The sequence below is a fragment of the Zootoca vivipara genome, chromosome 16 (genome assembly GCF_963506605.1).
Source record: "Zootoca vivipara chromosome 16, rZooViv1.1, whole genome shotgun sequence".
NCBI lineage: Eukaryota > Metazoa > Chordata > Lepidosauria > Squamata > Lacertidae > Zootoca > Zootoca vivipara.
This window is the reverse complement of record NC_083291.1, coordinates 37,177,727-37,188,651: the sequence shown is the minus strand read 5'-3', so window position 1 is coordinate 37,188,651 and position 10,925 is coordinate 37,177,727.

Genomic DNA, 10,925 nt, shown 5'->3' with positions numbered 1-10,925 from the left:
GGTTAGTGACAAGCCTGGAAGCCCAAACTCCTAGATCTCATCCCAATCTATGTGGGGTGAATTTGGGGCCTGGGCTTGTGCAGGGAGAAAAGAGAATGTGAGACAGTAGGAAGTCAGCAATGTAAGTTGCTGTATCTTTTATGCTCTTATCTCTTGCTATTTGGATCCACCAGCACAAGATATCTTGTGCTCAGCCTTCTGTGGAGGGAGGGATGTAGCTGAGTATTTCCCCCACCACCACCACCACCACACCTGATAGATACAGACATCTTATTACAGCTGTTCAAATCATTGAAGGTTGTGCAGGGGGGGGGGTGGAAAATCCTGACCACTGCTTGCCCACCTACATGCCCTCCTCCCCACTGTGTTTCAATATGGATCCTCAAAAGAGTAGCCAAGCAATTTGATCGGGATGAACGTAAAGGCATGTGTCTGACACACATTTATAGCAAGTTTGCTTGGTGGCAGAGCATATGTTTTGCAGGCCAACGGTTCAATCCTCGGCATCGCCAGGTAAGGCTGGAAATGTCTCCTGTCTGGAAACCAGGAGAACTCTGAAACACTAGTCAGTGTACTGTATCGACCAGGCATCTCCAAACTTCGGCCCTCCAGATGTTTTGGACTACAATTCCCATCTTCCCCGACCACTGGTCCTGTTAGCTAGGGATCATGGGAGTTGTAGGCGAAAATATCTGGGGGCCGCAGTTTGGGGGTGCCTGGTATTGACAGAATTGAGCTCGGATGGGCCTGTGGCCTGACTCTGTAAGGCAGCTTCGTATGTAGGATTATACAGCTGGATGCCTGGCCTGAGAACTAGTAGTGAGGCAGAACTATTGCTGGCTGTTTTTACTTCCCAAATAATGCCACACCCTCCAGCTTTCTCTCTTTTTCTGACAACTGCCCCAGTAAGCCATTGGTCCTATTCTGTTTGTCTTTGGGGAACCTAGTCAGATGGGCAGGGTACAAATACAATATTATTAGTATTATTATCAGTGTCTTTTACAAGTTAGTTACAGGTAGGTAGCTGTGTTGGTCTGACGTAGTCGAAACAAAAAATAAAAAAAATTCCTTCCAGTAGCACGTTGGAGACCAACTAAGTTTGTCATAGGTATGAGCTTTCGTGTGCATGTACACGAAAGCTCATACCTATGACAAACTTAGTTGGTCTCTAAGGTGCTACTGGAAGGATTTTTTTATTTTTTTTGTTTTTACAAGTTAGTTGCTAGCATTGCCGTTCTCTTAAGGTCCAGCTACCTCCCAGCTCTCTAGGGGTTCAAATTGCAGGAGATGTGCAAGCATGCAGGCACAGGTCTGTAAATATAACACACATGAAGAGAAAACACCAGTGCAGGGTTTTCCTTCCATCTGCCATGGCTTCGCCACCTGTCTGCCCCTGACCCAACCTAGTCAGAGCTGCCAGTCAATGGTGTTAGATATTGTTTGAGCTGGAGCTGTTTGATAAGCATGGCCAGATTCGTGGCAAAGGAAATAGTCACTTTATTCACATCATTCAGGAGCCAATGCTGAGCAGGCTAGGATTGCCAAGTAAAGGAGTCACCAGCCTTTGCTCCCCCCCCCCTTTTCCCCTGCAATAATGTTTTTCTCCTTCTTTGTACAAAATCTCTAAAAAACTCGCAATTCTGTTTGAAATCTGTTTGATTCCACACCTTTAGCACCAGCAACGGTCCACTTGCAGCCCACAAGACATAATCGCACCCTAGCTTGGCGGATGAAATAGATGACTGAATGGAAGGAAGGAAGCCCAAAGCAGTGACTCGTGCATGACCACAACAGGCACCCTCCTCTGAGGGAGAGTGATTGTGCTGTGCCTTTACACTGGGAATGATCCACCTGCAACTAATGAAGAGACAGGGCAGAATCCTACCCCCCTCCCAATAACAGATGGAAGGAGTCAGGGCTAGAGCAATATATACGGGGCATCTTCCTTTCCAAGTGGATACTTTAGACTCACAGGAGCGCATACTTTTGTCTGTCTTACTTTTATTAAACTATTTGAAATGTTACAAAAACAAATGTAAAGTGAAGGCACAAGACCAGACATCCCCAAACTGCGGCCCTCCAGATGTTTTGGCCTACAACTCCCATGATCCCTAGCTAGCAGGACCAATGGTCAGGGAAGATGGGAATTGTAGTTCAAAACATCTGGAGGGCCGAAGTTTGGGGATGCCTGCACAAGACAGACAATAATGCATTATGAAGGGAGGCCATCTACTGAATCTACAGTAACAATGAAACTGAGGTGGTGAATCCCTTTCTCTTTTACATGCTGTTAGGGGGTTTGTTCATCTGGAGGATCTTGGACGTTTAATAGGATTTAAGTACATAGCCCATGTAGTCCAGCTCTCTCTTCTCACAGTGGCCAGTCAGATTCCTGTGGGAAGACTAAAAGCAGGACCTGAGGCAACAGCACTCGCCTCACCTGGTACAGTATTCTGGTTTTCAGCTGCACAGTGCCTCTGACAATGGGGGTGGAACACAGCCATGATGGCTAGTTGCCACTGACAGCCTTATCCCCCGTGAATTTGCTTTGTCCTGGATCTGTCTTCCTTATAGTGCAGGGGTGCGCAAACTTTTTTCAAAGAGGGGCAGATTTGATGAAGTGAACATGTGCGAGGGCCGACCGAAGTTGTTGAGCTTTTATTTAGGATTTTATTTAGGATTTTACCCCGGGACACATACCCAGATTAAATCGACTGGCGGGCCGGATTAGGCCTCCGAAACAGACTTTGGACATGCCTGTTATAGTGCTTTATGTTTAGTCATGTGAATGGTAATTCTCAAGATAAGGGAGAGCTCCTTTGAATCCTGAAAGGGAAGGAGTGAAAGTATTAGTTAGTCTGGATTTTTTTTATATATGTTATATATTCAGAATACATCTGAAGGCAGCCCTGTTTAGGGAGGCTTTTAATGTTTAATAGATTACTTTATTTCATTTTTTTCTGTTGGAAGCCGCCCAGAGTGGCTGGGGAAACCCATCCAGATGGGCGGGGTATAAAGAAATTATTATTATTATTAATTATTATTATATTTGTGAGAATATAAAGTAGTACTATTATGATGCCTGTGAGGCAGCCCTTCCTCTTGCCCCCTTCAATTGCTCGAGCATCATGCAACTTTTGCCAGTGCTAGGCTCTGGGTGGTGGAGACAGCAGTTCTGAGCAAGCAGAGCTGGACAGCTCTGATAAGGCCTTATCAGATGTCAGAGCTGACGGTTTAGGCTCGTGGGTGACGGGGCAGAGCTGGGAGGCAGAATGTCAAGTGGAAAATCCTTCAGGGTGTGTGTGTGTGAATGCGTGTGTGCGGCAGGCGGGCAGGCATTTAAGCATGAGCTAGCCGTGTGCGAAGAGCACTTGGAAAAGCTTTGACCGCTAATCAGGTATCTTAAAGAGGGATAGGACTACGGTAGATCTCAGCCAAAAGACAGGCCAAGGAAAAAACCCAGCCGGGGGCAGCTAGCAACGAATCAGTGGAAGGGTAGAAATGGGAGTCAGCTTCAAGGTTCCAGCCCTCACAGTTTAAGCTCCCTGCCTCATACTTCGCCCACAAGTATGAATGCAGCAAACACATGCAGTATCTGAGCCTAGGGCTTGCCGATCAGAAGGTCGGCGGTTCGAATCCCCGTGATGGGGTGAGCTCCTGTTGCTTGGTCCCAGCTCCTGCCAACCTAGCAGTTTGAAAGCACGTCAAAATGCAAGTAGATAAATAGGAACCGCTACAGTGGGAAGGTAAACGGCGTTTCCATGTGCTGCTCTGGTTTGCCAGAAGCGGCTTTGTCATGCTGGCCACATGACCTGGAAGCTGTACGCCGGCTCCCTCGGCCAATAATGCGAGATGAGCGCACAACCCCAGAGTCGGTCACGACTGGACCTAATGGTCAGGGGTCCCTTTACCTTTACCTTATCCTATAAACTCAGCACCTGGCAGGGGAGATGCTCGATCTCTGTCTGGAGCCTGAGGCAGGCCATATATGGCTTATTGTTGTTATTATTATTATTATTATCATTATTATCATTATCATTATTATTATTATTATTATTAACCGAATATCTCAGGACAGTTCACAGCATAGAAATACAATAAAAACACAAAACACATAATAGAAACCAAAACAAAACAAACCTATACCTTTTGCCCGCCCACCCCAAAAATTGCATATCATCCTGCTTGGTGAAGAGTTCTTGAGAACTCAAGAACCTGCTCAGTATTTTGTGACGTTCTGTTTGGTCCAACTGAGGGTATTGGAGCTTTTTAGAAATCCCATTAAAGAAGACCAAATGCAGGTTTACAAAGGCTTTTAGGGCACCCAACGGTGCCCTGCAGATGTTGCTGAGCTCCAGATCTCACCATCCCCCTCCATTGGCCATTGGGGCTGATGGGAGTTGGGAGTTCAACAGCCCCTGGACAACACCATGTTGACAACACCCAATATATAGTGTCCAGCTTTCCCCTCCATCTCCTCCATTCCCATCCCTTTTTATCTTCCTTTTGTTCTGCACAAGCCCATTAACAAGCCCTTGGCCTTCTTCTTCCACACCAGTCACCAGGTCTAGGAAAGAAACCCTTCTCTGTCAACCCACTTCTGCCGCCGCCACCACCACCAAATTACCTCAAGATCTCCTTCAACAAAGCCTTGTCTGAAACACTCATAGCTTTTCTTTGATAAATGGGAGACCAGGGAAGGAGCTACACGTCTGTAGCTACAAATCTCTGCCCTCTGAGGAGGACTCCCATTTTAAACCCTTCACAACCATGATGGCTAGAAACTTAAGATTGTTTATTTTTTAAAGAAATGATACCAGATGTTCCGTTGAGGTTGTGGAAATACAGGGGTGGGTGGGTGGGTATGTAAGGCTCCGTTCTGACAAACTTCTGTTCTTGAGAATAAAGCCAAACATTTCTGGCTTTGGGTAAAAACAAGTGGAGGGGGGGGTGAAGAGTCAGTTTTCCTCTGATGTAAAATTCAAGTGAAAGTGTCAGCGAGTTCTCTGAAGTGTTGTTATCTCTGGGGCCAGATAATGCGAGGAGTCTCCGCAAGAGGAGGACGAGCTCATCTCAACACAACAAGTCTGATCACTGGCTTTGCTCCTGCGCTTGCTCTGGCGACAGTTCTTGGTCCCTGGAAGCGCATGGCTAGGATAGAGCAGAAAGAGCTGTGATGAATCCACACTGCAGTATATTCTGAGGGAAAAAGAGACTGTCAAGATCCCAGCTTGACTGACACCCATCACCCATAGTGCAAGTAGACATAAATAAAGACCGACGAGATGGTATCTTTTATCGGATCAGCCATTTGCTCAAATATGTTACAAGCGTTTGAGCTTCTGTAATTATTTTCTTTATTTGCCTAGCAACATCGGCATGCACAGCACTTTGCAGTGAGGACAAGATCATAGGTCCCTGCCCTGAGGGGCTTACAGTTTAAAATCTGACACAGGGCAAACAACAAGGAGAAGGACATGGAGGGTAGGAGAAGGCCGTGATCATTTCAGTGGCAAATGCTCAGGCTTCGTTTGCCTCCAGACTGCCAGGATTTGCAGGAGGGATCCCAGCGCGTATCAAAACTTTAGATTTTTGCAATTAAGGTGGATTAAAGTGCTCTGTTGCCCTTGTGCAACAAATCCATTTTTGTGTGTGGGATGAACGAATGATTAATGGGAATGTGTGTAGACAGTCCACAAGCAACTCAGGATGAATGCTCATTGTTGTGGCTGTTAGTCATGATGTCTATGCTTTGCCTTCATGGTTGGAGTCAGTAACTATTCAGAGTGAACATGGTGACCCTTCTGGAACTTAGGGTTCTCAGCAATCCAAATTTTGGACTTGCAGAAGAGGGCTTGGCATATACAGCAATTACCGGTACTTTTCTCCCAGAGATCAAGGCGGGTCGCTTCCCTTCTATGCAATTGTTTTTCACGGTCAACATCTGATCCTCGAATCTCATGTGTTGGGAGCTACTGAAACGAGAAGCTATTTCACAATGCAATAAAAGCACACACGAAATAATTGCACACACACACATATAAAGAGTTTCTATTATTCTAAGCATAAAAACTATTTCAAATGCAACATGGATACCAGCTAATAATAAATATTAATGCAGTTTCAACGTTTAATGCGTCAATGTCTCTTTTAAGATGTGTGAACCAACCTTGATTCACTTTGGTAAAGTGCAGTTTGGGCCTTTAGAAGATGATTTGACCCAAGAAAAGTATCTGCCCTGGTCTGCCAAAGGAGATCTGCAGTGTGAGGCTCAGCTGGCCCCAAATGATTGTGATGTGTATTTGTATTTTAATGCCTCTCTCCCTCCAGTGAGCTTATGGCAGCATACACGTCCTCCCCTCCTACCATCCATTTTATCCTCAACAACCCTTTGAGGTAGGACAGGCTGAGAGACAGTAGCTGGGCCCAGATCATAAACACCCATGAATGAACAAACACCCATGAAAGAACAAAGCCTTGGTTTCCCTGGTTCAAAGCTGACACTCCCAGACCTTCCAAGTGTCCCTATTTTCCAGGGACAGTCCCCAATTTAAAGAAGCCATCCCAGTTTCTGATTTAATCCTGGAATGTCCCACTTTCCCTTAGGATGTCCCTATTTTCATTGGATAGATGTTGGAGGGTATGGAGTTATCTGACCCCTGAGTTGCCTGAAGGCAATCCTTTGTTATGACAAATATTTAATAAAACAGCTTTGTGGTCAGTTGTCTGCACATTGTCCATGACATCTCCCTGCCATTGGCTTCACTTTCAGATGAAGAAGCACACACCCCGCGTAACTTTGAAGCCTTCAGTCTCATTGGTCTCAAGACTTAACAGTGCAATCCTAGCCATGTCTACTCAGAAGTAGGTTCTACCAAATTCGGTGGGGCTTATTCCAAGGTAAGTGAAATTTGGATTGCCCCCAGGGCCGTCTCAAACAGGTCGGGCGCCCTGGCGCTGAGGCACGGAGATCGCTCCGGCGACCCCGCCCTCGCAGCGCGCAGCACGGCTTCACTGCGGCTTCACCGCGAGCGCCCCCCCCTGCCGGCCCAGCGCCCCGCGCCACTGGGACCTTACCTAGAGCCGGGCCTGATTGCCCCCTAAGGCACCTCCGCGGATGGAGGTCGTTCTTTTGGCCCTCTTTGAAGTAACAGATCTTTAAAACTGTTTTGTTTGTTCAACTTCAAAAACTTTGAAGTTACAAATCTTAAAAAACAAAGTGCTGCTTTAAACGAACAAATGAGAGAAAGACACACACACACACACACACACACACACACACACACACACACAGAGAGAGAGAGAGAGAGAGAGAGAGAGAGAGAGAGAGAGATGTGGCAAAGTGCATTTTAAGAGGAACAAACCCTGTCCCATCTGTTAGATTTCCTAAAAATGAAGCCTAATACTGTTGACATTTGACATTGGTGCGCACATAAACATATTCTCTGTGAACAGGTCCTGTCGGTTAGATGGCTTTCATGTTCAATTAAGCCTGCTTAGAATCCCCCTATTTATGATTCAGTTATTTCTTTGTGGAAAGTGCCTTTCCGTCAAAGAACCACATGGGTCCAGCAATGGAGATGGGGGTTGCTGCTGGCCTGGGAGTGCTGGTGGCAGCGTCAAGATGCTTGGCGCTGCCTGTGGCATAGGAAAAGCTCAATGCTCCAAGTCTCACGGCTTTGCAGCTACCCGGGAATTGTAAACAAGGACCAAGGCGGTGTGCGGACTCTGGGATAATCGTGACTAGTTGGTGGGTGTTCGCAACAAGGCTGTGAGGCGAGGCAGGATGAATGGCTGCAAGCGAGAAAGAGAAACCACCCAGGAATGGCTGGCCCTTCACCCCCTCGGTGCCCCCAGGCCCCACCCGTTGCGCTGGAAGCAAGCAGCTTCTCCATGATGCAGCAGGAGAGGCAGGCAGAGATAAAGTTATCTGCAAAGGCCAGGCAGGGCTGGTGGTAGAATGGGTCGTGGGGCCTTGTCATATGCCTGAGTCTGCAAGGAAACCCCAGCCGGGAGGACTGTCACCGAGGAGTTCCAGGCCACCGGAGCCACAGTTTTTGCCCAGCCCCGCCTTTCGTTCAACTCGCCTTGCAGAAATAACAATGAAATAGCAGCGGCAACCATAAGTGGAGCTTATCATTTCTTAAACATTTCTTACTAGAATTGAATTTTTATAATCTGGGCCCCCCTCCCTCCTACCGTATTGTCTAACTTAAGAGAAGCTAGTTTGCTGCATGGCTGTGACTGTACTGCCTCAGTTAGGATTCCTGGTGGTTTTGAAGGACAGGTTTCTAGTCCTCGTCGCTGAAGAAAGAACTAGAAAGTCGGTTGCCACATTCTAGCAGCGCACCAGTGCCCATGTCACAGAGGTGCCAATCTGTTGGGGGAACTTTGGGTACACACACACAAACACAGTCTGCCCTGCAGTTTTCTTATTACCTAGAAAATACATGCTTAGAATAAAATGCGCAGTGCTTCTGTGCTTATGGAGCCTCACATGTACCTCAGAGTCCCACAGAGGTCCTGATTGTAGTCAGTGCTCACTAAAGGCTTCAAGTCTAGACATGGCCTTGGAAAGAGGTTCTAGTGAGCTCAGGGCATATTGAATTCTCAGAAAGCTGCTGCTCACTGATTCAGACCACTGGATAGTGTCTACAGATCAGTATCGTCTACAATACACACCAGAGTCTTTTGCTGGAGATGCCGGGATTTGAACCCGGGACCGTCGGGATGCAAATCATGCGTTCTGTCACTGAGCTACAGTCCCCAACCCTGCCGTTCTTTGCAGTTTCTTTCCTGCATCCTTGCCTGTCTTTGAATTGTTTCTCTATGTCTTATTTTGCAGTTAGGCACGACATTTAATTTGAGGCTATGTGGTCCTGGCATCTCAGATAAATTATTGTTACTTCCGTTGAATGAAGTTTGTTTCTGAAACATCTTCTTAGATCACATCACCAAACCACATTCTTTTGTGTAACTTGCATAATTCGACACCCAGTCAACGTGAAGACTGAAGTTTTGAATTACGGGGCTGTGGAAGGTTGGGTTTTCATCCCAGTGAAACTGGCAGTGCACACCTCACCCCCCAAGGGGAAAAGAAGGGATCGGTCGATCCTCTGCAAGTGGAACTGAGAGAACAACAGGAAATTGTTTGAAAAAACAGAAAGGAAGAACGATCAGCTCAAGGGGTGTTTTAAGGCAGGGAGAGGTAGTCTACTGGTGAACTATTAACCAATTTCTGCAGGACAGCCTAGTGCAGTGTTTCCCAACCAGTGTGCCTCCAGATGTTTTGGGACTACAACTCCCATCATTCCTGACCACTGGTCTTGCTAGCTAGGGATGATGGGAGTTGTAGTCCCAAAACATCTGGAGGCACACTGGTTGGGAAACACTGGCCTAGTGCCTGCAGGAATCTGGGATTCTTACAGTGGTCAACAGTTGATGGCAGTTGGGATGGGAATAAATTTGGTTTGGTTCACTTTTAAAGGTGGACCTTAACAAATTTGCACTTTCCGAAACAATCAACAAATCAAAATGCAGCCATTTTTTTCAAAATCCGCACTTCTCTGAATTTTGCAATGCAGTTCTACAGCCAAGTAATATGCATAAAATTGCATAAAGCAGAGGCAGTGAAAATAGCACGCAAGAATTCATTATATTTTTAGGGGAAATTGTTTAGCAAAAACGTGCCATTTCTCAAAACTGCACGCAAAAATGTGCAGCTGGAGAAATTCACACTAAAATGGTAGCGAATTTTCATGAGAACGTTTTAAATATAAACTCACAAACGGCATGTGGAAATGTGCAGAACCAGAGATGTGAAGGCCCAGGGAAAAAAACGGAAAAATTCGGGGGGGAAACACATTCCCCCCCCTTTTTTTTTCCTGAAGCCTTTTTTGTTTTTTTTCTGAAAAATTGGAAAAATTGAAAAAAAAATTAAAAATAGATTATGGAATGTTTTATTTTAACAAGATGAAAAAAATATTTTAAGATAAGGGGTTCATATATTTTATAAATCATTTTTTAAAAATATGTATGGTATCAGATTATTCTAATTTCTGTGAGGACAAGCAAGTCCTAGGTTACAAACTGAACTCTCCAATGCAAGAACAAGATACATTTCTTCCTTTAGGAGGTGCTGTTGTCACCAGAAAAGAAAAAGGTTTCAGTTTTGTTTTTGCATGCGTGTGGTATGCATTGGTTCTGTTTCTCTTCACTAGGCCTCAAAGCACTGGAAGAAAATATAGAGAAACAAAAAGGGCCTGAAAGTATATGTGCTTTCGTGGCAATCAGAGAAGTGTTATGAAAGAAAAAAAGAAATGAAAATATTTTAAACATTAAATGTTGTAAAACAGTCTTTTAAACGTGAAATAAACTAATTTAAGCATATAGTAGTAGCTAAAGTGGTTAACAGACCACACACATCAGTGTGAGGATATACATAAGGTCTTATAGGCAAAACATGGGAGGTGGAGTAAGCATGTTGCATAGCAAACAGTGATGAATGACAAGTTAAATTTCAGTTCCGGTTTGGATACACTATATTTTTAATATGCTAGTTGTGATAATTTTATGCCCATTAAAATTATCCATAGTTACATTTTATGTTTCTAAAGTAACAGAATGGCTTTCTGGAAAAGAAAAAAGAAGTGCTAATGTAGCATTTTTCTCCCATTTTTTTCGAAAATTTCCGTTCTTGCCCGAAAAAAAAATATGGAAAAAACCGGGGGGGGGGGGAAATTTTGGAAATTTTACATCTCTACGCAGAACTGAATTTAAGATTGGGAAAGACTGATTATGTTTTGAACTATTAAGAGATCCTGTATTTGAGCTTTTGCTTTAACACATTTAAAAAATCAAAACTACAGGAAAGGGGGAAAAGTGGGCTATTGAAGCCAGCCCACCCACATCTCTCCTTTAATGGG